This window comes from Manacus candei, unplaced genomic scaffold, assembly GCF_025592945.1.
Source record: "Manacus candei isolate 608988 ecotype Guabito, Panama unplaced genomic scaffold, ASM2559294v1 h1tg000007l, whole genome shotgun sequence".
NCBI lineage: Eukaryota > Metazoa > Chordata > Aves > Passeriformes > Pipridae > Manacus > Manacus candei.
This window is the reverse complement of record NW_026138055.1, coordinates 1382539-1405218: the sequence shown is the minus strand read 5'-3', so window position 1 is coordinate 1405218 and position 22680 is coordinate 1382539. Positions and strand designations below refer to the sequence as shown.

At 37.9% G+C, this 22680-nt stretch overlaps 1 long non-coding RNA gene across 1 annotated transcript in view; it reads right to left on the bottom strand.

Moving 5' to 3' along the window:
• LOC127481571 (uncharacterized) overlaps window positions 1-21386 on the bottom strand; it is a 78546-nt gene extending 57160 nt beyond the window's left edge. The window contains exons 1-2 of the long non-coding RNA XR_007908256.1: window positions 21255-21386; window positions 20106-20182 (exon numbers count right to left, since the gene is read on the bottom strand). This is a non-coding gene — a long non-coding RNA (uncharacterized LOC127481571). The remainder of the gene's footprint in view (window positions 1-20105; window positions 20183-21254) is intronic.
• Between the last annotated feature and the right edge of the window lie 1294 nt (window positions 21387-22680).

Genomic DNA, 22680 nt, shown 5'->3' with positions numbered 1-22680 from the left:
GTAAATTAATAAAATAGTAAGAATAACCATGTTCATTAAGTCTTCCTTACGCCTCAGAAAATAATGAAAGCCACTATCAGGGCAGAGGAATGACAGACAAATATGAAGAAAAGGAGACAAAGAGAAAAAAAAATAAGCTTGGAAGAAAAACATTATTCCTATAGAAAAGAAAACAGGTCTTGTCAACAAAAAACTTAGGAAATCAAAACCATTAATTAAAATATGAAGCTAAAATTGATTTGCTAAATTGCACAAATCTTGTGTAGACACATTTGTTCAAAGTTGAAGTGGTTAAATTTGACTTAGCTTAATTCGTTTATAGTATGTATTAAATGAAACAAAATTAAGGTCTTCTTTACTTCTAACAAGGCTGTCAACACAGGGATTTAACGCAGCTGAAGTGTGAACTTTAACATTTAATTTGGATTGACTTTCCTAAATGTCCCAATGCAGAAGAGTCCTATTAGCTTTCACAGTGGCGAAAATTAAAAACAGAAAACAGGCAATGGATGCGAGCCAGGTAATGGTAAAAAGTAATTAAATTAAGACAAAGAATCTTTCCAGAAGGAATTATGAGAAGCCACAGATTATAGCCAAGAGGTGATCAAAGCTGTTTACCAGCATACAGAGAAAGGGCCAGGAACAGATGAAGAGTAATCATAAAACAGATCAAATACTGTCAGTTAGAGACTGGCATTGCAGAAGATCTGGAGCACATGAAAAGATACAGAATTACTGTTTTTAAATGTCCAGATGGAACTGGCAAAAAGGCAGAGAAAGAAAATGAGCTAGACTACTACAAATAATCAAAGAAATGGGAGAAGTTTTAAAAAACAAAAGATTCTCTTAGCTTAAAAAAAAAAAATATGAGCCTTTAGAGAGGCAAATGTGCCAAAATTGGAAACTGGAAGACCAATTACCTTGTAGAAAGGAAAGAAAAATTAGTTATAAGAAATAATGACTCTGAGGGCTTTCACTTTTATTTCAGGGCACAATGAAAAGACATTGGGACTCATATTGTACACGCTCAGGTGATACAGCTATATAGTACCTCTAAGGGAAATGGTGACTGATCCATATATGTTTGTTACATATTTCTAACAAGCAATAGAGTCTTGTGACTTACAAAGATTCCAAAATAAAGGAAATCCTTAACCAAACTTACCATACAGCACCACAGGTACATGCTTTGACTTCTAGAATGGTTCTCAATACCTGTACAGAAAGACTCTTTATAAAAAATTACAGTTTCACCAGTTCTCCAGATGGGTCACAGCAACTGAAAAGTGAAGCTACAGCTCCTGTGATGAGCTTTGCTGTCACCTCGTGCATCTCTTTTTGAAACAACACAGGGAAAGATGGACCAACCAGCTGACACACTGATTGGCCTCTTTCTATGACACTCATCACACCATTCTTCTGTATACCAAAGACTTCTGAAAATACTCTTTTTTCAGCTTTAGAAGGCAAATGAAACAACTGCCTTTTTCTTACTCTCCAGAGTGAAATACTTTTTTGAAAAGAGTAACCATCTGATCCTTTTTTTCCTCACAAATTTGCAAAGCTTTAACACAGATCTGAATGAAGCAGAGCTAAATCAAGTAGATAAACAGGTTTCCATCAAACATCTGCCTCCTCCTTACCTTACATGCTCAGGTCCACAGCAAGAGAAGAACCAAGGCAAGTTCAGCCTGGAGACTCCTTGGTAGCAGAGTACAGCAAGCTGTACAAAAATCTCAGACTTTAGTGAGATGGCAGTGGAGTCCACTGAACAGTGCAAAGATCAAATATGAAGAAAATTAACTTAAATGAATTCTTAGTGTTTGTGTTAGAACTACCCCAGAAGAGTGCAGCACAGACAGAATTGGAGAAAAGCTTAGTTTGAGTTCTCTGTCCAAGACAATTTTGCCTATGTTCCCAGTTTAACTGAGATCTTGGATTGCCATTTATGAGGCATAGGCTAAACGTAAGTATATTTTCTCTACCTGCCACTAGAGTGCCAGAAGAAATACAGTTTGTAACCAAATTTATGCCAATACCTGCTCTAAGAGCCCTCATCTGTTACCCTGCTAAAATTTCCCACTTCAAAGTAGGGACTAAATCTAAGCATATGCAATGTAGCCTTGCCTAAATTAATTTATAGCAAAAAGACTTATTTATTTCCTGCCCTTGGTATAGTCTGATTGGCTTTTGTGACAGCTGTAAAAGGAAAGCTGCTAAGAGAGACAATCACATTCGACAAAGAACATGCTAATGAAATCAGGCTTTCTAAAGGGAAGTGATTTTGACAGATTAGAAATTATAGCTTTGTATGGATACTACCCAAGTTGTCAGCCCCTCTTCCCACAGTAGCAGCAGGCTCTGTTCAATTTGAGGAACACTCTGTCTGCTCATCATGTTATATAAAATCAACCTCTAGCCATATCTGGGTGATTTCCTACAGTGAAAAACTCAGAAACAGAAGGTAAAAATTCCCCATTTGGCATCTTAATCTTCTATTAATGATGCAACCTGTACTGTACCATCTGAAAAACATGAATCAACAATGAGACCACCCTTCCACAAATAGAACTCTCTACTCTATAATGTGGTGATCTTTCTCCTTCTAATTGCATCTTACAGATTTTTAAAAGGCACTTTAGTCCTTAAGTGTAAAATTTGCATTCAAACTATTGTACAAAGAAACACTAACAATGATTTTGAAGCAATTTCTGCTAAAAAAGAGCACAGACTTCTGATCACACACCATCGGAGAAGATGGAAGTGTACATGGAGCATTTTTCTTATCTCATTAGCAACCATTAGAAACCCTCAGGGGGAACATAATGACCAGTGGAAAAAGGGCAGAGCAGACTTCATTGAACAAAACAGATGTTTAGTGCATATAGATATTATCCAACACCAGCATCAAACTAGCGAGTTTAGCCATTTAGGGCATCTCCTAGGAAACCATCAGATAACATTAAAAGATATTGACTAACATAAAAAGAGCTGCAGGGGAAACGGTGTATATTTGATAGAAATGGGATGTGCTTCTAAATGCAACAGTTCTAAATTCTGCTGAGAAAAAAAAATGGATCTATTTTTCTAGATGCATATTGTGATTTTGGTTAAAGGGCTTAAAATTTGCTGTATGTTACCACGTCTTGACATTGCAGTCTTTAACTAAGCAATGTATAAAATGCAGTGCAAAAGCAAATCACAAAGTGAGAGAATACAAAAAATTTATCTTAAATACGTTCCAACTTGTACAGCACATTGTTTTGTTTTTCTTGTTATTATTTTCTTTTCCCTGCCAGTTCTTTCTGGCTGAAATTTTCCACATAGACTGAAAGCTATAAAACTGGCAAAGGTATTGGGCACTTCATTTCTTTTACGGTCCTTTGAGGAAAACTTCTTCTGCACATTATGCCAAAAAAAACCACTTTAATTGACCAGGACCAACTGGCAGCGTGTCCATCGCACCATGTGAAGTGTTCTCACTCATAACTGCAGCATTTCATCTCTGTGTTTTGTCCAGGAAGAGAAGACATTTGATTCACTGACATTTTCCTTTCCTCTATCCAATTTTGTGTCTGATCAACAATGTTTATTGCCTGGTGGTTTCTTTTCAGAGTGCTAAGGACACCTTTTCCACTGTGATTACTGTTTTGCCCTCTCTGCAAGTCAGTGAGTAGAAAGGTTAGCTCTGAATTTCGCTAATGAGAACTTTGCTGATCTGTTCAAGTTGGCTGATACGCCTTTTGGGCATGACCAATCAGAGCATAAAGTGTCAGGAGATTTGCTGTCTCTCTACAGTCCTGGCAAATATCTTCCTGCAGTCTACCAGAGCATTAATGCTCTGCCCGGTTCTATATATCTGTGGCAAGGGATAGTGGCACATACTCACCTCTAGATAAATCACAAACCATCCATGCATGTTGTGTTCCTTCTTCAGTTTGGTACATTTGCTTAATGTGTTCAGGTCAAGCTGTATCATCAGTTTAGCTGAACTCATAAAATAAGGAGGAAGGCCATAATTTAAATGCAGGGACAGAGTATGAAGAAGGAAAACACTTCATGAACACTGATGTTTTATTTTTTCTGAATCGAGACTAACCTAATATACACAGAGTTCTCTACAGTACACCAGCATTGGACCAATAATGGCAGTTTTAAAGGCAACCGGCCCAGTCCCTGCACGCCATGGTGTTAAGCTTGGTAGAGAACTGGGGAGAACTGAGGAGCAAAAATGGATCCAGCGCTGAAAAGATATGCCCTTTTAATTCTATAAAATATATGGCTGCCCCAGCTTTCCTTAGCTTCCATATAATAACTCCTCTATATATCCTATGCTTTCCTGGGAGGTTGTGCACATTAGTGTGCAGAGTATCAGCACAGCACCAACACACTGCTTAGGTGTCCCTATTTTGGGAGGTGATTGTCATCTGGTTAACTCAAAGATCAGAGATTTATGAAAGGACAAAGATCTGCCACCTTCTAATTTTACCCAGGAGACTGTTATATAACAGACAAGCTATCAAAAAACCTCTGTGAAACATAAACCTTGCTGAACTTCTTTTGATGTTTGTATTTTATTTTCCAGATGGAGCACTGCCAAATAACAGCTGCATAGACAGTTAAGCTTGATCATTTACAGAACTGCAAAGGGTTTGATTGATCAGCTTAGATGTCAGCAATTTTGTAATATGCTTGGGCACCAAAGGAGCAGAGTAGGTTGGGAAATGCAAAGGGGAAAAAATATTGTGTATTCTGATTGTGTCCTTCACACAAAATAACAAGCATTTTCAACAACAAAGTAATTCACTTCGTCCAATAGACTGCCCACAAGTTCAGGGCAATAAAAATGAAGAGTATCTTTAGCTGACAATTTAAGCTCAAATCATTTTTGACGGGCAAGGTGTGGTATCATCCAGAAGAATTGATACTATACTAGTATCTTCAAATTATGGGGTTATAGTGTGTCTGCTCAAAATTCAGCTCTTATCAGTGGAGATAGGAAAGAAATAGATAGCAATAAATGCTTTCTGTAATCTCTACAGCTAATTAAGGATAAAAATTTGAATACACGTTTCTATTTGAGAAGAAAGAATAAAAATTAAAATGGAAGATTTTGACTGACACTGAGTACACCCTGAAATTCTCCTCTCAGGCACCATTTTTCTATTCAATCTTCTGCACGATTTTTTTTGAGAGAGGTCTGGGGAAAAATGCATCTCCCTTTCAGCAAAGGAAATTTGAAACAATGTCATTTTCTGAAAATGGTGGTTTACTGAAATTACACATTTCTGTTAAGCCAACCCATTCCATCCCCTACCCAAAAATAATTCAAGGCAGGTTGTTGTGTCAGCAGTTGTTAGTCTTTGTTAGCAAATGTCAGGGCTGAGATAACCACTAATATCCTTCTCTCGCTGGTAAGTATAAAGGGCATTAAAAGCAGAGACTAAACCTCAGTATTTTGGAAATAAAAAAAATAAAATCCCTTCCTAGGTTTCCTTGAGCAGCAGAACTGTTAGCACACTTTGTAACGAGCTTCTCACCCCAACAGAGCTAAATAATAGTCCAATAACTGTAACCTAGAAATCCATCCAATTGTAAGTTAATTAAATATTACAATAAATCAAGTAAAAAAACCTACATTGGAAAATCCCAAGTAGTTTAAACAGAAATGGACCACTAATACTAGAATATACATCTAACAAGTCAGAAACATGTGAGAATAGAAGTCCCTGTATCAAGATGGATGAGTTAAAAGTAAGACCTAAGCAGTAATCAGACCATGGTTAGTTCACCTAGAAACTACCTTTTATTATTCTCAAGAGAAGGTTTGTGGACTAAAATCATCGAATGTACAGCCTCTAAAATGATTGCTTCACATCACAAAACCTGGTCTTAACTGATAACCTTTACTTACTGGGACACTCATCTCAACACAAATGCACCCAGTGATCCCCACTGGATCAGCAGGAACACCATAATGATACACACAGGAATACATTTTGTATTATATTCTGAGAACTGTCTTCTCCCAAGTTACAATTGAAATGATTATATTGCTTCTGCAAATGATGCGTCCTTTACATCAGAAAGAAAAAAAAATCTTCAGAATTACCATCTCAAGATTCAACACCAAAACGATCAGCCACTTTTCTTTAACTGAGTATCTTTTAAAAAAGGACACACACAGACACTGATTAATTAGCTCAATGCTTTCATAATACCAAAAGTGGTTTTCTCTTAGTTCTTCTTTTGTGCATTTTTTAATTATGTATTTTCTATTCTGAAAGTCCATTTCTTTTCCTTAGTATTTATTTTCTTGTGTCCGCGTAAGATATGGAGGTTGACAGATTCCTCACCATAAATCCCTAATCAGGTTTAATAGTTTAATGCTGCACAGCAACAAGGTTGTATTAAAGCAATTGACCCTTCAGATCAGCTGATTCCATGGAAATTAGAACAGCACTCCTTTACTCCTTCCCCCTCCCACATGTCTCACCTAAGCATAGCCACCTCAAAAGCAGGCATTGATTCTGGAGTTGGGACCCCTCTAGAGTGAATAGCAAGAAATAGGCACAATTTATCTTACAATACTTATCTCAGGATAGGGTCGATTACCCTCTGCACTGCCTACATCTCTCCATTGACTTTACAGGAAGCTTAAAAGAATTCGCTTAGAGAAGACATCTTTTAGATGGATACAGTTAATCGAGGTGAATCCTTGCTGGATGTCAATATATGATTGCTACAATGCTGGCTGTCTTATCCGAAATGCCACCTCCATCTTCATTGTCATAGATGGCTCTGACTGTAAAGTGCAGATCAAAAGATACAGCAGATTGGGATGGGTTTCCTTTGTAATGGGGATTTGTCTGAGAGATACTGTGATTACTGTATTGATACGACTAGTGTTAAAGACACATTTGTGCACTATTAACAGGAGATCTAATTCAGAGTATCTCCTAAAGAAATACGTTTATTCACTGTTCAGCATCATCTCCACTATGTTCCAGGGCTTGGCGTTTTTATTGTATTAATGTTTATATTTTATCAGTCGTATTTCTTCTCATAAACAAACTATCGGCCAAATGCTACTTGGCTGATCTCACCAGAGCTTGGCTATGTCTGGCTTTTAATCACAGTTTCACCATCTCTCTGAAAACATCCTTGGTCTTCTGGGTAGCATGAGCCCTGTGGCAGGCTAACCTATTTTGAGAAAAGGTCGGCTAACTGTTGAAGCAAAGCACAAGAAGAGCAAAGCACGCCGCACAGCTGAGAGCTGTGAAGCTGCCAGGAGGCTGGGGAGCTCATGCAAAGAAACTCCCTGCCTTCCATGCTACACTGATCTCGGGTCTCAGGATTTTTAAACCTTCAGATTTCCAAACACTCTCCTCATTTTGAATAGCAAACGGGAATCAATTTATCTGTCAGCTGGAGGAAGCACTCAATGTGTGAGACAAATGGGGATTTCGCTCTGGGGCCCAGGGGTGGGAGGCAGTTGCCTGAGACAACTTCAGAAGACAACTGCATAAATAATGCCAAGCTCTTTTTCCCCTGCCATATTTCTGGGTTTCCCAAGGAAGTTATCAAGGCAATTTTGACAGCAATCACAAGGCTGGGCCAACGTACAGTCTTCCAGGGTGTGAAAAACTGGGAGACATCACATTTGAGAATACCTGAGGAGGACAACCTCAGGTAGGGGGTCTCGATCTTTATGGGTCGATAATGATAGAACAAGGGGGACAGATTTAAACTGAAAGAGAAGAGATTTAGATTAGATGTTAGGGAGAAATTCTGTACTGTGAGAGTAGTGAGGCACTGGAACAGGTTGCCCAGAGCAGTTGTGGATGTCCCATGCCTGGAAGTGTTCAAGGTCAGGTTGGATGGGGCTTTGAGGAACCTGGTCACATGGAAGGCATCCCTGTCCATTGAGGGGAGGAGGGTGGAATTAGATGATTTTTAAGGTCCCTTTCAACTCAAACCATTCTACGATTCTATGGTTGTATGATCTTTCCCAGAATCCCAAGATTCTGCCAAGGAAGAACCTTGCTCTGCTCTGCAATGACCGGGGCTCCATGAACCAGCCCTGGCTGCAGTAAATCCACTCCACTCCAGCAAACCTTTTGCAGCAGCCAAGCCCCAGTAGTACAACAGGGATAAAGAAACTGTCAGAAAGCCATTTTGATGGCCAACACTTTATCCTCTGACACAATACAGTTGTAAGTTATACAAGAATTTCACAGTAAGGAATAGTAATATGCACAAGGTAAAAACTAAGTCATTAGCAGCATAATTTATTAGCTAAGTTGTGCCAATGCCTATCAATCAGGCTTTAAGGTTGGTTCCAGAGAGGTTTTTGATTTTCCTCATATTGCTTTTCTTTTCTTCTTCCATGGCAGCATTAGCAGGCAATAGTTACATTATATATCTACTCAGTGCTCTGGTGAGAGACCATTATGTTCACAGATCATTACTGACATCCTGACATTTGTCATCTCCTTTCATAGCAGTTAAATCTTGCTTTATCTGTAAATGTCACCACGTCATTTATTCATGAAAAGGGGTCACATTCCTAAAATAGTACATTCAGCTTTTAAAAGGGAAGTTGGTTTTATTCACTGTGGTAATCCTTGGACAAACTTCACCGCTAACTACTGACATTTTTCCCCATGCACTTGTTTACATCCCAACATACAGATTTCAGGTTTGATTTTTTGAAAATAAAACCCTAACAGAAAGACAAATGATCTGGATGAGAAAAGTAAAGGTTTATTTTTTCAGCTTCTTACATTTAATCCACATGGATTTACCGGCACTGAATTTACTGTTGTGAAGCATAATTTTAATTTGACATCGTACTGGCTGAGAACCCACCAGTTGTCTTTTCTTACTAAGGCTTTGGCATGTAGTTCTCAGCTGGACTGTATTACAAACTCACAAAAACATAGTTTAAATAATCCTTGATAATAACACTTTATTTTTTCATCTTCAAACGTCTTGAAAGCTTAATTAATAAAAGTCTAGGCCCACCCTGTGAGATATATGGACATTCTTGTCTAAAAAGTAGAGGAAAGAAACAGAAGCTGAGGCAAGCAGGATGCCTCTTACTATGATCTTGGAAGAAATTAATTAAACCCATGTGCAGAGTCTGAATTTAGGAGAGTAGAGACTCCTTCTAACACCATTTATACACTAACATGCATCTTTCCTGCAGCAGCCTTACCTTTATCACCATTCCTGCCTTTTGTACCTCTTTATACATTAGCATTTTAGTGGATGCCTTGAGATGCTTGTGTTTTCTTGATACTTAGGAATTTCACTTTGAAGTTCTTGTTCAGTTTTCCCTCACAACCATCTTAACAGCCAGGTATGTCATCTGGAGCACCATCTTACTCAGGTTATCATTGTAGCACTAGCATTACTTCTGGAAAAAAATTGGCTGTGGACAAATTTTAAGGCCAGATTCTAAGATAGCATGAATTATCTTAACAGTTGGGATCCATATGTATATTTATATATGTATATACATATTTATATATGTATATACATATAGTTATCTAGTGATCTGCCATCTTGAGGTTTTCTATAGTGATAAAAACATAGCAGCTCACTTCCCTACAGTAATTTCCAAATCATTTTATAAGCTGTATGAAGTATATGCAGCAATTACTTTTCGCACCACTCTCAGCAGCTGCTTTATGAGCTCAGCAACGCTCCACAATAGCTGAAGGTAGAAAATAATAAAAACTGAGGCCTGAGTTTACCAGGGGGCTAAAAGGGCCGCATCTCCTCCATTAACGTTGCCCCCTGAAGCATATAATCAACAGCTGGATCCATTTCTGAAATTGTCACATCTCTTTGAAAATAAAGAGAATAATTCAAGTAAACTGAGCAGTACCACAGAAACATAGAATAATTCAGACTGGGAGTGACCTCTGGAGGTCATCTTTGCTGTGAGCAAAGCCACATCAGATCTGGTTGCAGGACTTTGTCCAGTTGAGTTTTTAATATCTCTAAAGAGCATCAACAACCTCTTTTCCAGGCTTTGGCAGCCCCCATGGTAGGAAAAAACCACTCCTCATATCTATTCTGAATGCCCTGAGTTCCAGCTTTTGAACTTTGCACTTCATCTTCTCTCTATGCATCTCTGAGGATGCTCCAGAGCCTCCTCTGAACACACAGATCTCCCTTAGACACTCCTCATGCTCCAACCAGACCAACAGTGTCCTACACTGGACTTCCTCCAGTTTGTCCCTGTCATTCTTTTATTGGGATTTTTTAAAGAGCACCATCTGTGGGTGCTGTCTGAGCTGTCATCTCACACATGTCAAATCTAGAGAGAGAATTGTTTCTCTTACTGCAAGACATCACTGCTGAGGTGAAACCCTGGTTCTCCAGGTGCCACTGGCAAAATATGCTGCATGCTTCCTCCAACAATTCAGGTTACTATAGTTTCTGCTTCAAGTTTTCAGTGTCTCTTTTCCTGCCAAATTTCCTGCCACTTTCTACACCCCCCCCCAGCATGTCTTTACAACTTTCAGTTATGTGATTTTTGAGACCAGCTGGAACATAAATGCTCAGAGCTGAAGAACAAATAAAATGGTTGCTTTCAGAAAGTTAACAAATTAAATTCTCCTCTGTGCCAGCTATCTGTTGAAGTCAGGGTCATTACATCTACTTAAACCAGCTGAGAATTTCATCAAGTATTTGACCACAGCTTCTGATCACACCAGGTGTGGGACCAGCTTTCCCTGAGAAATCTGTAGTATTCCAATTATGCTGAGTTCTCAATTTAGACACACGTTTACTTCTCAACAGTATTGACCATATTGTATTTTCTAAACAATAAAAACCTCTCTCGTCTACTAAAAACTGGTTTCTTAAATTTGCCTCTATGGTACATTTTGCCAAACGAGCAAAGAAGGTCACAGAATAAACCTGTATTTGTAACTATTATATTTGAAAGGCTTCAGTATCAATAAAGGAAAAAAAATACTATCATCACACAGACTTGATAAGATTTATTACGAACAGAATCTGTCCCTAAGAAATTCTGAAAATAGCTTTACTGGATATTCCAAACCACCATCTACTTAATATTGACCTAGGTTTCAGAGAAAACTCTTTACCTTCAGGATCTCTACCCATAATTTTTTGCAAGAAAACTGATTTATTCTAAAGAAACATATACAAATTTTTCCTTTTGAGATGAAGAGTAACACATTGTTTAAAGATTTCACCACAATAAGGCAAAGTAATGATAATCAAAAGGAGGGGGACTAGGGTTCTGAAATCTTATTTTGCTGTAGGTGTATTTTGCCAAGTGAAAAACATAATGGATGTAATTTTTGTTTCATGAAAGCCAATGGGAAGTTTGTCACAGGCTTGAGTAATGTCAGGAACTGACACTATTTCTCAGTCTGACAACAGTTTTGCCATATAACATGCAGGATTCATGGTGTGAACTGAAAGTTCCTACAATTAGCTTCACTTATCCAAAAGAAAGCCTTTTTTTTCCTCTCTTTTTGCTTTTTTCCACTGGATTTTTTGTAGTTTTCCTAAATATACTGGGAAGTCATACATGCAGGAAATGTTTTTGTTCAAAACATATTATCAATATCTTTTTGCATGTGTCTATGTTTGCGTGCACATGTACACACATGTGTGTATACAGAATCATTTGTCAAACATTAAATAGTATTGTGGATATTAAAAGATTTCTGTTTTCTCAACTCACCATGAACCCTATTTTCTCCTGATAACTACAGCAAACTCTATTGACCTCTGATATTGCATATTGCATATTGCCTGTTAAAACAATCAGAAAAGCAACGCCCTACTTAAGCAGAAGCTGCTCTTGTTCATGTGAGATTTTGTTCCCGAATCCTTTAAACAAATTTTGAGATCAAATGCTGACAAGCCAAATACTATATTTCTTATCATCAGATTAAACTAGTAAAAATGATCACACACACCCAGTCCTTTTTCTTTTAAAAATGCTTCTATTTTCTCTCAGAACCTTTATTCTCTTTTCTCTCAACACCTTTAATCTCTATTCCTTTCAGAAATAGCCTTCTTTACTGCACCCATGCAAATCAAGATTGTAGACTTCAAACACAGATCTGCTTTCTTGCATTACTCTCAGCTTACAGCATGTTTGTATTACTGGCTTCATCTACCTACTGATTAATTTTTTGACCAAGTACCTCTCTAGTTTATGGTTTCATATTGTTTTTTTAAATCAAATGCTGACCAGTGACACTGCCGCTTGTTGAATAGCACTGTCTATCATGTACGAAAATTGAATCACAATAAGGGATGCTGAAGGAGGGATAATCCACTTTTTTACTGACATCTGGCTTATAGCTATGGCTCACATTTCATGTAGAGACATAGCTCACAGTGAAAAACTGAGTGAGTGGTAAGTGACAAACGGTGGAAAGACTCCCTTCGAAATTCAAGGATTGGTAGGCATTTTTATGTCCAGGTTCTCAAAGATGCTTCCACATGCTACTGATATTCTGGACAGCATTGACTATGGATTGGAGCACCAGAAGTGACAACATAGAAAATAAGGGTAATATGTCATAAAACATAACTAATGATGGATGGTCTCCTGCCACATGGCAGGTATTTAACAGGGGGTCTACATAGTGAGGCTCAGCACGTTCCCAGCTTAAAGTCAGGCGCCCAGAGACAGGTAAAATGCTAGTGTTAGCTGAAACCTCCAGATATCTCTATGAACACCAAGGATGAGAGTTAGTCCTACCAGATGTGGTTCAGAGCTGGGAGAGTTATCTCACACAGGGATATCAGAGCCAATGCACAGGGTCTGCCAGCAAGGAAAGATGAGCAGCAATGGGCAGAAACTGATGCACTGAAGGTCCACCTGAACATGAGGAAGAACCTCTTTACTCTGCAGGTGACTGAGCACTGGAACAGATTGCCCAGGGAAGTTTGGAGTCTCTCTCACTGGAGATATTCAAAAATTGTCTGGACACAAGCCTATGCCATGTGATCTAGGATGAGCCTACTTGAGCAGGGAGGTTGGATCAGATGACCCACTGTGTTCCCTTCCACCCATTCTGTTATTCTGTGATTCTGTGAAGGTATCTCAGAACTGCACTTGGCATTCCTGTGAGACAGATGCAGAACCTGAGCACATTTCTGAGAACAGACCTCTACCTCTTCCTCTGCCTAGTCAGCCATTGAAGGATTTGGCCGTCAATTACAGCAGCTAAGGATTAGACTATCCCCAGCCTGTGGGAGAGGAGGCAGACAACTCCTGTGTTCCAAGAATATCCAGATATCTGGCAAGCAGTCTGCCTGTAAGAGCTAAGTCATATACACCAAACCAAAAGGAAAGAAGCCAAGACTTACACCGCAGTGTCTAAGACTTACAAGTCAGTGGGAGGAAAATCCTATGATCTGCCTTCTCCATAGACTATCCAGTTGTCTGTCATTGTGAAAAATGAATTAATTCAGTGTATTCTTCCTGTCATGCCCTTACATCGTTGCAGAAGTTTTAGTAAAACTCAATACAAATCAGCTAAATTCGTGCAACAAACTGAGCTCTAGTTTGACCCTACATGTATGAATGGTGGTTTTCTGAATTAACCAGGACAGACATCTCCCAAGCAGTAAACATAGTAAACATGTGATCCTGCTGTGCATTCCCAGTGTTAGAACTCTGAGTGTCTGAGGGAAGGTTTTCCCAAAAAATCTGGGACAAATCTGATGACAAGTAGACTTGGAGAGGTTTTCTTGAATTCTACAGAATTTAGACTTAATCATTTTATTTGAGTGACATATTTGGTTTTTAAGTGTTGTGCTGATTTCCTAACTGTACCATAGACAGGAATCATTTTGGTCCACTATTGCTGCCAGTGGGACACATAGCAGTATCACTGTTGGTCTACAAAAGTGAAATTTCTGAGGCAAAATTCTGAAGTGCTTCAGAAACAGTTCAATTTCCCCCAGCAGAGATGTGCTCCAAACCAAATCCAACATTCAGTGAAACTCAATTTCCTTTTCTCCTCCATGCAGAACATACAGTAGCATCAAAGGGACTCATTCCTGCTCATGAAGGGATAAAAACCTCAATCTGTATATCAGGGAACCAGATGGAGAAAAAACAGCCTTTATTAAAGTGTAACACCTGTGGCTCACTTTCCCAGCTGCAGAGAGTGAGTATATGCTGAGGACATTTGACCAGACATGTACAGAGCTAAAAGCTGTATAGTATTGTATGAGAAGTTTCTGTCTCAGCACAATATGTTCAAGTAAAGAGACGATATCCCAAAATACATTTAATGTATTAAATGGAGTTATGTAGGTAGGCTCACGAGGTAAGTTTTATTTCAACTATGGAGAAATGTGTTATGCTCTTTATGCTAAATTTTGAATAGAAGGAATTTGATGGAGGATGAAAGACTTGAATAGTCCTAAGAGTAGCAGGAAGGATTACTGGGTAATTTGTCTCACCATCTCTTTTACAACCCTATTTCTTAAACATCCCCCACCTGCGCTCCTACCATGCCATGAAAAGTTGGCTGACATTTTCCACAGTGCTTTACAAATGTGGCAAAATAAGAAAAGAACAGAACAGATCTGCAACTATAACCTACTATATTTCAAGACACTTTAACACAGGTAACTACACACTATAACTTACTAAATAAATCCCCTTTCTGATCCTCTAAGGATTACTGAAAAACCAAATAAACCATCCAGCTATTACACATTCATTTGCCTAGAAAGTATTTTGGATGCCCTCCCATTAATATGTCATTTGAAAGAATATTTAGTTGAGTGGGAGATGAAGCGTCATCACACAGGTCATGCCTAAATCAACAGAACAGCTTGTCTCTCTCACAGCCAATCTACACATAATTGATTTTCAGCATACATATTCAGCAACGAAAACTGTTTCTTCGAGAGATTCCATTGCCACATTTCACAGCTCTCTATGCACAACTTTGGGCAAGGTCCATCTTCCACTGATACAGCATCAGTGAAAAATTATATGTTGCAGTATTCCCAGATGATATTCTACCTATTGCAGCTGGCAAAAAGTCATAAAACACTGTTAGAAAAATGATAACTGAATTTATTAAAACCTACTTTCAAGCTCCTCTTTTCAAATGACTTACACTGACTGTCACCCACACAGCAGCATATTCAGTGTTAGTGAGAAGTGTTAAGCAGACTTGGTTTGTTCTTCTTCCTCTGCACATTCTTGGTTTTGAGAACAAAGAAATTCCCACATAAGTTGAACAGATGAACAGACATTTAACATTATCACCAGTCTGAGGTAATTTCCATAACAGCAAACTGCCATATGACACCAGCCTAGGACACAGTACTGGAACCGAGTCACACATCCTCAGCATGTAATTTGGATTCCAGTCTCAGTATAAATCTTAGCACGAAGCTACTTCATTGCTAACAAGGCATCACACCACTTTGGTACAAACACCCACAAAACTGCAAAGTATCTGAAACAGAACGAGCAGAAATTTGTGGGGTTTGGATTTCCCAAGCTCACCCACAGATAACCTTGAAAACAGTGCTGTTGTGAAATATTTCCTCCTAGAGAGGAAGGTTGCATGTCAATGGTACTCCACCACTCTTTGCAAGAGGGGGCTCCTGGATAATGCGAGCTCTGAGGAGGAATCACCAGGGAATTTTTCCCTCACCATTCTGCTAAAACCACACTTGAATCTGCTCCAACCGTTATTGATTCAGTGGAAATTCTTCCTGTTCTTTCAGCAACAATGCAGATATGTGAGAAGAGCTTTTCCTTCAAATACCAAATGTTCTTGCACAGTCTTGCGGTTCAATTTGCATTCATATTATATTAATTTTAGCCTAAGAAGTACATGAATGAGTCTGGGGGGGTTACATAGGAGGCAGGGAGAAATGTCAGAATTCTTGAGCCATGGGAGATGAAAATCACAGAAATGTAATCTTAGCTGCAAATTACCAAGACAGAAAGAAACTAAAAATGTTCATTTGAACTTATCCTGTTATCTAACATTATGATAAAGCAGTGACAGTCAGTACAGATTATTTTTATTTGAATCCTTGGAAGATAATTATTATTTTACCTGAATAATCCATGAGTTATTTAAAAGGAGCACTGGCAGAAGGAAGCAAGCTTTAAGCTGTAAAATGTATTGCTAACAATAAATATATAATTTGTGCTTCAAGCCCACATACAGTAGAAATACACCTAAGACTCCAGAAACACCAAAAAAAATTTAGTTTGTGGCAAATAATGAATTGCCAAGTCAAAGACTATAGAAAATATTAGGGATATACTTTTTCTATAAATGATGCTCAAGAGGGAAGAGGAAATGGGAGAAAAAAAGAACGGCTATGAAATGTAAGATGGGTCTTCTCATGGGCACTGTTAATGGAACAGCAAGAGAGACACTGAAATATATTGTTCACTTTAATATCTATTCCTCTTGCCCTCTCTTCCTTTATTCTTCTAGACACATTCATCAATGAGAAACAGGTTCACATTACAATCATTTACCTATCCACCAACCTAAATACATTAAATAAAAATAAAACGATATTCTGGAACAGGATGAAGTAACTGCACTCAAGCTTTAATTCATCTTTTGAATAGCATCGGGTTGAGAAAAAAAAATGTAAAAAATCCATTTAAAAAGTCCTCTTTCTCTCCAAAAACACATAGCTGTGAAGCACTGGCTAAAACATATATCTTAAGGAAACAGTTCTCTAGGGACCATTTCTAAACACATTTAATCTCAGAGACTAAAGACACCCTCTTGCTGTTTCCTGGTAATATACATTTAAGAAGCTGGAAGATCCCAGCTTCACAGCCCCTGTGGAAAGACTGCCAGGCAGACAGTGGGGGAAGGTGTCCTGGATTTCACCACAGGGCTTTAGAGAGGCTGACTCACATCACATGGAGCACAAGCACATTGTGACATCTGGGCTAGTATGTCCAGACCTGAGTCCTGGGTTACATGTCCTGGACATTAACTGAACATCTGAAAAACCTGGGGATTTGCCAGCCTGCTCGGTTCTCTAACACAATTTCTAATGTAATTTTATTTTATTTTTAAATAAAAGCTAAAGATTGAAAACAATAAGACTCTTTAACAAAAATACAACTCCAGAATTGAAAATCTCAGGCTATAAAAGTCATAGGTTTGATTTAAATTGTATTTGTCTTTCTCCCTTGTTCTCTCTGTCTGTCTTTCTTTCCATTTCATTCTACCCTCCCAAATACATGCAAATAATCTAGTTCTCTAGCCTGAGGGTTTGTTTTTCTCAAAATGTTGTTCATTAGATTATTTGCATTTTCCTTTAGAAAATAAATATCAGACTGACTAGCAATAGCACCTTAATATTAAAACAATTTAATATATTTCATAATCATAAGGAAAGACTAAGAGCTGACAACTTCACAGGGAAGGCTTTAAAAACCACATTTTGTCTTTCTGTCTTTTCAGAATATTGATGCATCTCCCTCTGTCTGACTCCAGTCCCTTTTACCCTGCTCAGAAGTCTCTCTAAGCTGCTGGCTGACCCAGCCATGTCAGGAGCACACTCTGTACTGCACACTTTGTTGTTGCTTTCTCTTCTCTGCATCAAGGAAATAGTTGTTCTTCTTTGATCCTTCTCTCAGCTGCATGACTTTTAGTTCCATCTGTCCTGTCTGTCGTTTATAAAATAACATTTTTTTCCCAGTTCCTGCCAAATAACCTTATTTTGATATTTCCCTCTTTATGCTGAATGCCCAGGCATACATCTTTCATAACTGCAGGGTGTGTTTGGTTCTCTGGGTTGTAATTGAAGGCCTGGCTTGAGACCGAAGGGTGAAAACTTCTGTTGTTGAGGGTAATTTATCTGCGTGAGTCCCATTAATGTGAATGGAAGGTAGGTGGCTAAATCCCAACACAGCTCACGAAAAGTATATAACTGACTCTCTATTCCTCAAAAATAATACACTGGATGTATTATTAATTGTATAGTGCAATTTACAGGGACTGAAATACAGGGTTGTTTAATTTTGGAGGTTGCTTTATGTGGATTTAAAATCAAGAGGACATTTGCTGAAGATATAAACAAGAATTCAAGTCAACTGCAATACATCAAAAAATAAATGTGTTTAGATAGTTTTAAATTTCCTTTATACTTAGAAGGAAAAACTTCAATATTTGTACTGTTCAGGCTATTTGTCTGAATATTGACAAATTCTTGTTATGGGAGGGAACGGAATGCTGAAGATTACCAAGGACAAAAAACATCCAAGAACTCTTCTTTTTCTTTTTTTAATTTAGAGTGGCCAATGAGAATATCTTTCACAGAATAAAAGCTATGCCTTGCACTTTTCAGGTAGTCATTTTTTTATTGTCATTAATTATTGACTTGTCTATTTGCCATTTATGCATTGCCTTACCTTTCCCCCTTGCCTTTATTTGTATCTTTTTATTTTGTCTCCTCAATTTTTCATTAACTTACATGAAGCTTTTCTTCTCTATTTTGCATTCCAAGAACCACATTCCCATTCTAGGTCATTAAGCTGTATCATCCTGTCTTAATCCAACTGCCACATGAAGACACAATACCAGAAGGAGTGTAGTGACAACTAGGGAATCCACAGGTTGTAAAATGACCTTTAAGTCCCACCATGTAGCACAATAAGGCCAAAACCACTTAAATTGGAAAGCAGAAGACACAGAAAAGAGTAGAGTTAATAAGTAATTCATGAGTACCAATATATATCCTGAGGTTGTTTCACTATGCAAGTGGCAAGCTTTCAAGTGCCATGACTAGCTACAGAATATATTTCTGTGTATCCAAATACTTAATAATTACCTCCTATTAAATAATGATAAGGAATATGCTACATGGTCTCTGGCTGAAACAAATAGCTTTTGCCATTCTTGTGTGGCATATGGCTCCTGATGATTGTACTATCACCTGAACTCTTCATAACATATTTTCTTTTTTAATTTTTTTTTGTGATGCTAAGCAAAACCACTGAGTTACTCTTCACAAGCAATGACCGACATTCCATCTGCAATGCAAATGTACGAGGATATCTACGGAAAAAGGGCTTTTTCACAGCTTCGTGAGCAAGTTAAGAAGCAACTGAACAACTGGAGACACACACTAACAGAAGGCATGGGCAGCAGCCAGGACAGCATCTCCAGGCACTCCATATGTGGACTCTCTGTTGCCTACAGCAAATAAACTTTTGAAGCCAGCAGTGGTAGGAAATCTGACAGAACGAATTAAAAAGTGGCAGCAGGGAGCCAAATACTGCTGTAGTGGAGGTAACAGGGAACTCCCTGAACTCTGGGTAGGACAGGCAGTGAGAGGGTTGCCAGTGACAGAGAAAAGCAGCAGAGGGCAGGGATAGGTACACAAAAGGTCCTTTCAAGGTCAGGAAAGGTAGAAGTACAAGACAACTGTAATTACTACAAATGCAATTTCCAGGAAACCGTGGAGGAACAGTTTCCCTTGAGGGATGACAGAAATACAAATTCCTGCATGCAAGTATGTGTAGAACAACGGACAGCCATGAACATGTGGGGATGATTTACTGGAAACATTCATGAGCTGTCAAAGAACTGCCAGATTTCTCTTTTCAGAAGAGAAATCTCCAGAGACTGAATGACAAGGGGAAATGAGGCTCCAAATGGACAAAATGCAAGCAAACTAAATTTCCCTAGAAATTCCTGAAACCCTATAGTTAGGCAATGTTACTCATTTTCCAATTAAAAAAAAAAAAGATATTCTGAGCATGCTCCAGATTTGTATTAAAAACTGATAGAAGAGGTGCCAACACATGACAGTCACAAACCCTTATCAAAACTTCCAGCAGCATACAACCAGCAAAACACCTTGTTGTGCACCAGAAATGGCTTCCTAGTGTAGTTTTTCTGCACGCCATTCTTAACACCACTGTCTATTTTCTCATGTTTTATTATTTACCCTGTGAAGTGCAAATTTCTTCTTCTGTTCTGAAAGTCTTGTCACACATATACAGACACTGTAAGATAAAGTGATAGCTTTCCACACAGTTCTATTATAAGAACTTGAACATCAGCCCAAATTACCTGTCATCAGCTGTTCAAGTCTTCTTTCCATTACTGACAAAACAAATGAACAGCTGCTTGCTCCACAAACCTGTGCACTGAAAAAAAGATACGCTAATAAAAAAAGCTGTAAACAGAAATCAAAATATATATATAAAAGTTCCAAACATAATACCAAGTGGGTTAAGTCTGCCTGCATTCTCAGCTACCTAAACAGAAGAGCCTCCTCTAAGATGCTATTTTATAAAATGGTCTCATTTATAAAAGTATTTCAGCAGCAGCTGCTCTATAAAGATGTAAAGAAACAACTTAATTCTTTGTGGATATAAACCTATGGTAATTTTTTCTTCAAAGTACTGGAAAAAAGGTAAAAGTACACAGGTGTCATGAAAATCATTTAATCATTAAACAATAAGACATGAGTCCCTATTTATTTAGGACTGGTTAAAAATTTTTCCAAGTTCATTAAGCTGTGAAAAAATGTCATTGTATTGTTTCATTATTTTTCTATGTGTATGTCATGAAGGAAAACGGAAATGTGCTTTCATTTTATTTTCAGCCAAATAAAAAGCTTAAGATGAAAAGGACAGAGAGAAAAAAAATGGCAGGCAAATAAAAATATATCAAATTAAATATTATGTATTTTTTCCAAAAACTTAGAAAAATTAAATTTGAAATAAATAAAAACAAAAATTTTAGATGCAAAATCAAATTTAAAACAAATGGATGATAGTGGGAGTAAAAATTCTAATTATTTTTCATTTTACCTCCTTATCATTTCCCCATTTTTCATTTTCCTTTTTGCCTTAGTTAATAATTTCTCCCAGGCCTCTTTGGAAGTTGAAGCAACACTGATAAATGTACAATGCTACTTTTCTACCCTATGAAAACAGGTTTTGAAATTCATACATTTCAAAGCCAGAATGAATAATTGCGAGTATTCGGTCTGTTGCTTGGTGCATCCTGGGCCACAAAATCTCACCAGGAATGTAACCAAGCTCATCTCTTTGCTTTGCATGGCAGCACATTGCTTAGGTATGCATTCAAGGCAGCGAGAAGCCTCTATATCCCAAGATAAGCTTTTACAGTCACTAGCTGTGACAGTCACACAGCTTCCTCCACACAGCTTCTTCCATTGTAAATAACGTGTGCTTTAATTTCTACACTTACTTTGTGCTAGTTTGAGCTTTCGACTGTTGGATTTTATGCTGTGCGTTTTGGGTTTTTTTCTGGAAGATTAAAGAGCCTTCTATGATCAAAAACAACTTCTTCAGATGTAATCGTAGGTTGCAACCTCTTAACCTTTCTGGACAAACAAAATTGATAGCACTTCTTTAGTTTCTCACTACAAAGTATCTTTTCCAAACCCTGAAATGCTTCAATAGATCTTTTCCAAACTCTTTCCAGACTGTCAATATTTTTTTTTTAACTGCATTGGGTTGCCATCATCTAGTTTCAGTTTCACTATCTTTCCCCATATCTGATGGATGGAAATTCAGCCCCCTGCAGTGATGTTTCACTTCACCCCACAAAAGGCACTTGGGGAAGGTGCATATTTTATCTGTTGACTTTAAAAGGAATCTAGTTTCAACACAGGAATAATAATTCTTGGATACCTTTATGAGGCAGATGAATCCCCCTCAGTGTGGTCACCAGGGGACAATCCAGCTGTCTAGACACAGGAGTTCTGTGTGGTTTCAGATACCTCAGGCATCACACCTGGCTGCACCCATGGATGCCGTGTCACATCTGCCAGCTGCACGCAACGTTTCTGAAACAATAAAACACATAGATATGTTTCATCAGGATGATTTCTTTATGAAAATATTTCACGATCTCATCAAAACAAAGGAACATTAGAAAAAAATATTTTCCATAACGTTGCACTGACTGACGTCAATTGTAATTTCAATTTCCATCCAAGAAATTCTTCCTAGGTAAGGCTTGGGCTAACTAGCAAATTGTTTTCAAGGCCAGTTAATTCACTATTTGTTAATGTTGGACCATGACTATTTTTCCAAGCTTCTGGAAGTCCTTCAGAATATAGATTTGCTAAAAAATTAATTCAGGTAGCTCCACAGAAAAGTGATTTTCTTGACAGTGAATTATCTAATTCTGTAGATTTGAAAATATTTAGTGTTGCTGCTTAGAACTCTTTCTCAGAAGCGAGAGAAAATAAAATATTTCATTCTTCTTTTGGAAAACAGATGTATATATTTAATTCTGCATTTTCTCTACTAGAGTTAACAATTTTACCATCCATAGTTCTACAAACTGTAAGCATTTTGTTCCTGTTTAAAGAACTTCTTGTTATCTTTGCCCTATTACCCATAGATTTTCAACTGACTGCTTTAGTTTTCTTTATCAGTTCTCTCCATTATCTAATACTGAATTTATTCATTGCTATCAGGCCCCATACTTTTCCCATTATTTTTTCATCGTGGACTTCACCTCCCTTTTAGCCAGGACTGGTTTTTAACCGAAGAAAATACTTTTTGTCAGTGCAAAACTCCATTTCTTTAGGTATCTAACACAACTTCGAAAAACTTCCCTCACCTATCAGCTGTACTTTTTTCTTAGGTTTTTTTCTGCTCAG